The following is a 7414-nucleotide window of genomic DNA, read 5'->3' on the forward strand; positions in this document are numbered from 1 at the left end:
CCGCCCCCCCCCCAAAACACATGCACATTGTTCCTTATTCATAATCAATGCAATTGTTTCCCATGCTTCAGTTCAACTTAAACCAGATCACATTGGACCTTATGGAATCAACCCGGATGGGCATTAGTCATTTCCCTTTATCCCCCTGGGTTAGATTGATAAATGGGTGGAGAGAATAAAGAAGGAGAAGAATAAGAAGGAAAGGCAGCACACTTACATTTGTGGGCCGCAGCTTGTCCAGAGGATTCCCCCCATTTGCAGTGCCTCCTCCGGGGTGGGCCGCCAAATGAAAGCGGAGCGGTTTCTTTAGCAAGCCCATCCTCTGCCAGGTTTCTCATAGTGTGACCCATCCGAACTCGCTTGTGCTCCACTGTACTGCGCACTGGACTGGTAAGGAGCGTCAGTGTGGTCCTTTGGCTAGTCCTCTGTTTCAATTACTATTCCTTTCTTCTTCTATTCTCTCTTCTCTTGTTTTTCTCTCTCTTCACATCTCCTGGCGCTCTGGGGCTGTGTGTGAGCGAGCGTGTGTGAGTGGATATGAGGTGTGTGTGCCTAAACACTGTCTAACTCTTCCTCCACTAGACCTACTCATCTTTTACTCCCTCTCATCTGCAGCTCAGGAGGCAGGAGAGGGGAGGGACTAAGCCGGCCAATGCGCGCGAGGGTTTGAACCTGAGGGTCCACCCCCAGCTTTTTATGCCCGCCCCCTTGCTTCCCTCCATTTACGCAATGCTCTCTGGATAAAGGATAAACTTTCTTCTCCTTTCAACAGATTCTGCAGCATTATTAGAATTGGCAAACAGAGGGAATATACGGACCCAACCATTTGACATCCATTCTAAATCAACACTACGCAGAAGCACTACTGTTCTTTTTACCATTTTCTACCTTATTTACATTTTTATACGAAGCTTACTGTTGGCAACTGGCTTCCGTGAAGAAGATTAAATGTAATGTCTCTCTCTCTCTCTCTCTCTGTCTCTCTCTCTCTCTCTCTCTCTCTCGTCTCTCTCTCTCTCTCTCTCTCTCTCTCTCTCGTCTCTCTCTCTCTCTCTCTGCTCTCTCCTCTCTCTCTCTCTCTCTCTCTCTCTCTCTCTCTCTCTCTCTCTCTACTCTCTCTCTCTCTCTCTCTCTCTCTCTCTCTCTCTCTCTCTCTCTCTCTCTCTCTCTCTCTGTGAACAAAACATGTATGTCTCTCTCTACAACATTGCATAATACAGTATAATGTATGACTGACTACTTTCACATAAGCAAACAAATGGACCTCCTGCTCGCTCTGTTACGGTTGCTGGGCGATATTTATTACATTATGCACACTTTAATTTATTTTAAATAGCAGTTGAGTAGATGCAGCTTGTGTTCAAGCGAGCATACTCTAAAGACGCAATGGCAGACTATACATTAGACATACATTAGCCATTGTACGGGACCAGGATCAGTTTTGTCAATCAAACTAGCCAAATAGCTACAGTATAAATACAGTATAGAATATGTAATATAGATATGTAACCATGGATATTGATGTAGTCTGACTGGACCTATCGCTCTGTTACAAGAGTTGACCCATCACTGATCCATTAACATTTCACAATGTTGCAACTCAAAATCAACCACCAGAACACATACATCAAATCTAATACAGATACACTCTCTGAAACATTCTCTATTTAAACAGGTAGAAATAGGAACAAAAAATAACTATATGGCTGCCTTAACCAAAGCCATAACATCTACCTAACCTGTAACGGCATTCACATCCGTCTTAGCTTACGGATCAACCAGAGATTGTTAAACACATTGAGACGTAATTAATCAGTTATCACTCCTCCTTTCTTCCCTCCTTAATTTCTGTCTTTCTCTCAGTGGCTTTACAAGTGCATCTTCACAGTGCCAAATAGTCTGTCTCTCTGAGCCAAGTTATCACCAGCTGGCGTGAGACCCAGAAAGTGGGCATGTGACAAACACACTGACAAACACATAGCTACACACAAAAAAACTCACTTTACTGACTTCAAGGACTTGTCGAATTTTCCAGCTGGGTTGCTTCCGGGAGACTCATTCCTCCTCCTCAGGAAAGCAAGCCGGTTCTTCATGTCTTTGGCCCTGAGTATGGGAAGGACAGAGAGAAAGAAAGAAAGAAAGAAAGAAAAGGAGAGAGAAAAACAGAGAAAAATGAAGAAAGGGATGTGGAGAGACCAAGTGGGGAGAAGGGGTTTGAGTCTTCCAGAAATTAAAAACAAAACAATTAAATCCAAGTCATGGTAAACACAGCTCAAGTTTAAAGACAAACTCCAGTGGTTCAGATCAGTTCCGTATGCTCAAAATCAGAAAAGGGAAAAAGTGCCAGGGCTGTATACATTTCAGACTTCAGCAGGATATTCAAGTGCAGTAGAGTAGAGTGGTGTCCAGTGGAAGTTACAGCACAGTGACAGCTAGTATCTCTCCCTCTCCGTTGTCAATGTCTTCTTTCAATATATCTCTCCTCTAGTTCTATCCCTGGCAGGTCCTTATGCAGGGAGTGAGTGAATCTGGCAGTGAAGGAGGAGAGACTCACTCCTCTGCGCGATCACACCATTCTCCAGGTGCCGAAAGGGACCCTGAGAGGGAGATAACCCAGGGCCGGGGCCCTCGGGACGGGACATGGTGCACAGCTGCACCCCCTCCACCTCCATCACCCAAACTATACCCCCCACCATCAACAACACCCTGCAACTCCCTTTCCCATCACCATCTCCACAGAGACCCTAGTCTTCCATGCTTTCCAACAATCCCTGGCTGGCTCCTGGCTCCTCCCTCTGACCTCACATGCTTCCTCAAAGGGACACGACCCCACACGATTCCCATTTTCTGGTTGATTTCCACTGTGTATTAGCTATTAGCTCATGCGCTAACACGGCGCTGTCCTAGTCACTGTCAGCTGGCCTAATGCCACCAAGAGCCCCAGTGAGACCACCAAACCCAAAAAAGCATTTAATTTTTGGAGCCTGAAAACACACATTCAGTATAAACACTAACACACACACATTTAAACACACACATGCATACTGTACCCATGTACACCCTCACCCTCTCTCTGCCAGTATCAAAGGCCCTCTCCGTGCACCTGATCATGTGGGTTTTCCAGCCATAAAAAAATAAAAATATAAAAAACATGTCCTCAAGCTGGGGCTGGTTAGAGTGTTATTGTCTCCTCGTGGCGAAGCTTCTGGAAGTGGCTCTGAAGACTACAAGACAGAACTTCTTCTCTCCTCTCCTATCTCTTCAGCAGGATGGGAGAGAGACGGTGATCCTCCAGCCAGAGAGAGAGAGAGAGGGGACCATGTGCAACCCCCTCCATCCCGTCCCCCTGACACCGGATGTCTCTGCATTTCTCACTGAGCGAGATCAGGAAATTGATTGTAAAAATAAAAAAAGGCAGACCTCAAGGAATGTGAACAATATTTTTCTAAAATCCTGTTGCTGATTAGTGTGTATTTTTTTTAGGGCTATCTGGGTGACAGACTTAGCAGCCATTGTGATTCATCTAAAATCAGAAGGTGATCTTTAACAGGCACCATAAAAGGTTATTGGTGTTGCAATGGGCATGATTTTAATATTCCAGAGTAGGGCTGTATTAAACCATGCTCTATCCAGATGAGGAGCTAGCTCTAGTGTGAAGTAAAATTGGGTTGTTGATGTGGTGAAAAACATTAAAAACATTACACTCTACCTCTGGCACAATTTTTCTCTCAACAACCCAGTCACCAGTCTGAAGTGATCACTACCTCAAATAAAAAGCTGTTTTAGAAAGGCATAAAATCATCATAGAGAAGTGGAATGTATTTGATTGCTCTATTTTTAGTGTCCATCGCCGTTTGGCTTATAACTATGTGAGGTTAAAGCCGAATAGGGGTACCATGCCAACGTATGTGAGAAAAGGGACTTGTTTTTTACGAGCCCTGGAAAATATTTGCAAGCCTAATGATACCATTTATTAAGCAGGTCTGGTTTCAATACAACTTGAGTGAACTACGCTGGCCCAGGCTGGGTGAAAATATATGACAGGGCTGTGAACACTGGTCAGTGAGAACTGGGAGAGGGATCTGAATTCACAACTCTACATTGCCACCTTCTGGCTGGATTAGTGTACTACAGAGATATGGCCCTCCATTCTCAACATTTTAATGTACTGTAGCAGAATAATTACTAATAACATTGAATTATTAAATCCCCTTCTGATTTACAAATCTCACAATTTTGGGGGGGAATAAACTACACTAGTGATGAAAACTACAGTAAAATGTAATTTTGCTTAACAGACCATCCTACAATCCATTCAAACCATCTCAATATTTCAGTAGTTGAATAGCCTACTTGTTTGTGTTAATGCCATTCTATAAACCTATGCCATGAGTCTATACGTGTTATTGAGAGCCAAGCACATGTGAGGCTGCTGAAACGCGTCTTAGGCTGAGGCAGTGATAAGGAGGTTACGCATATGGCAGCTCTCTGGCCACGGCCATCCATCACATTGCTTCTGTGATTATAAGCTCATACACTGGGCCTGAGGGGCTGAGGGCTACAGCAAAGGTTCCCATTCGGCACAGGGAAGACACCACAGCCACACAGCCACACATCCACACAGCCACAAAGGGCAGGCAGGGGACACATTCTACACAGCTTAGTTAGCTTGTTCACCACGCGGCTGGGTGTCGTCAGGCCCCCTGCCCCCAGTCTAGCTATCCCAAGAAAACAAACAACCTGCTGGGAGAACAACTGGTACTGCAAAGAGGTGAAGGGGCAAGAGGAGAGGGGATCAAGGGAATGTGAGAAGAGACAGAGAGAGAGAGATACAGAGAGAGAGAGAGAGAGAGAGAGAAGAGAATAGTAGATCACGACAGGAGAAAGTTGAGAGAGGACATGTGAGACGAAAAGAGAGAGAGAGGTAGAGAGTAGTATGAGAGAGAGAGAGAGCGAGAGAGAGGAGAAGAGAGAGAGAGAGAGTAGTTGAGCTGTTTTGAGAGCTGTTAGGAGAGATGTAAAGAAGATTGTGTGCCCGCATTGTTCTGCTCTCCCTCACCTCTCATCTCTTTGTCTCCTGCATTTAACCCTCAACCCCTCTCCCACCACTCCTAACTCTGCATAACATACCCCAGCTACAGAGCTAATCGCCCACCCACCAGCGGCAGTGGAAGACGTTATGTGTGTTCCTCTCTTCATTAAACATAGCCCTAACCCTGACAGGGTAATCTGCTTTAAAAATGGCAACATCCCTCTATGGGAGATGCTCTCTAATCCCATCCATCCAGAAAACACTTCTGTTACGTCCCATGTTCCCTATCTGCCGGGCAGAGACGTGTGTGTGTGCGTGCTTGTGTCCGTGTAGACTAGAGGGTGCTGGAGGGTCTTTGGCGCTGCAATTATCTCAGGTCTCTGTGTTATTCCCACTTCTCCTGGCTCACATTAGAGACAGTAATAGCCTCTCTCCAAGCTAATACTGGTACCGTGAAACTGGGCCACGCTCCCAGGGATCTCTAGCTAGCTAGGCACTAAGAACTCAAGGGGAGAGCTGGAGCGCTGGGGAGGTGCAGAGAGACACACTGCAAATGTACTGTAGATGTGCTAGAGTGTGACTGTCTGACTGACTGACTCACTGACTGACTAACAACCACGGGGGCTACAGGGGGGCATGTCAACACCAACGTTAGATCACATAGAGAGATAAAGAAACTGCATTGATGTACCAGAAATGTGCAACAACAAAGTAATAACATAGTATAGTACCCATGTGTAAAGTACTTAAGTACTACTTTAAAGTACTTTTACTGAAGTATTTGGGGGTATCTGTACTTTACAATATAAAGTTTTGACAACTTTTACTTTTCACTACATTCCTAAAGAAAATAACAAACGTTTTACTAAATACACTTTCCTTAGCCCCCCAAAGTACTCATTACAGAACAGGAAAGGACAGGGAAATGGTCCAGTTCACGCACTTATCAAGAGAACATCCCTGGTCATCCATACTGCCTCTGATCTGGAGGACTAACTAAACAAACATGCTTCATTTGTTAATTATGTCTGCGTGTTGGTATGTGTCCCTGGCTATCCGTAAATAAATAAAAACAAGAAAAGGGTGCCGTCTGGTTTGATTAAAATAAGGAATTTGAAATGATTTATATTTTTACTTTTGATACAGGATTAGACATTTTTTTTCAATTTTAGCCTAAAATGACAAATCTAACTGCCTGTAGCTCAGGACCTGAAGCAAGGATATGCATATTCTTGGTACCATTTGAAAAGAAACAACTTTAAGTTTATGGAAATGTGAAAGGAATGTAGTAGAATATAACACAATAGATCTAGTACAATATAATACAATGCAAGAGAAAGGCCATAATGAATTATTCCAGCCCAGGTGCAATTTAGATTTTGGCCAGTAGATGGTATCAGTGTATGTGCACAGTTTTAGACTGATCCAATGAACCATTGCATTTCTGTTCAAAATGTTGTATCAAGACTGCCCAAATGTGCCTAATTTGTTCAAAATTGTGCACTCTCCTCAAACAATAGCATGGTATTCGTTCACTGTAATAGCTACAGTAAATTGGACAGCGAAGTTAGATTAACAAGAATTGAAGCTTTCTGCCAATATCAGAGATATGTCTATGTCCTGGAAAATTTTCTTGTTACTTACAACCTCATGCTAATCGCATTAGCCTACATTTGCTCAAACGTCCCATGGACGGGACACCGATCCCGTTGAAGTCAAGTACAGTGGGGCAAAAAAGTATTTAGTCAGCCACCAATTGTGCAAGTTCTCCCACTTAAAAAGATGAGAGAGGCCTGTAATTTTCATCATAGGTACACTTCAACTATGACAGACAAAATGAGGAAAAAAAATCCAGAAAATCACATTGTAAGATTTTTAATGAATTTATTTGCAAATTATGGTGGAAAATAAGTATTTGGTCAATAACAAAAGTTTATCTCAATACTTTGTTATATACATATACCCTTTGGTGCAATACAGGAGGTCAAACGTTGTTTCCTGTAAGTCTTCACAAGGTTTTCACCACACACTGGTTGCTGAGTATTTTGGCCGCATTCCTCATGCGATCTCCTCCTTGAGCAGTTGATGTTTTGGGGGGCTGTTGCTGGGAACACGGACTTTTCAAAACTCCTTCGCAAAGGATTTTCTATGCGCGTTGAGCATTGGAGACTGCTAGTGCACTCTCAGGACCTTTGAAATGCCTTCTTAACGAAGCGCTAGTTTCTGCCTTCTTATTTCCATGCGGGGGCCGTGGTGTCTTTGGGGATCATTGTCATGGCTGAAGACCCAGCCACGTTGTGCATCTTCAATTGCGCTTTGGCATAGTATGGAAGGAGATTTTCACTCAAAATCTCTCACGATAATGGCCCCATTATCTCTCTC

The 7414-nt window shown here is 43.8% G+C and overlaps 1 protein-coding gene across 1 annotated transcript in view; it reads right to left on the minus strand.

Moving 5' to 3' along the window:
• LOC111961596 (regulator of G-protein signaling 3) overlaps positions 1 to 273 on the minus strand; it is a 5226-nt gene extending 4953 nt beyond the window's left edge. Inside the window, exon 1 of the mRNA XM_023983993.2 lies at positions 218 to 273. The gene's annotated coding sequence lies outside the window, so the exon portion shown is untranslated. The remainder of the gene's footprint in view (positions 1 to 217) is intronic.
• Positions 274 to 7414: the final 7141 nt, after the last annotated feature.

The sequence above is a fragment of the Salvelinus sp. IW2-2015 genome, linkage group LG4q.1:29 (genome assembly GCF_002910315.2).
Source record: "Salvelinus sp. IW2-2015 linkage group LG4q.1:29, ASM291031v2, whole genome shotgun sequence".
Lineage (NCBI taxonomy): Eukaryota > Metazoa > Chordata > Actinopteri > Salmoniformes > Salmonidae > Salvelinus > Salvelinus sp. IW2-2015.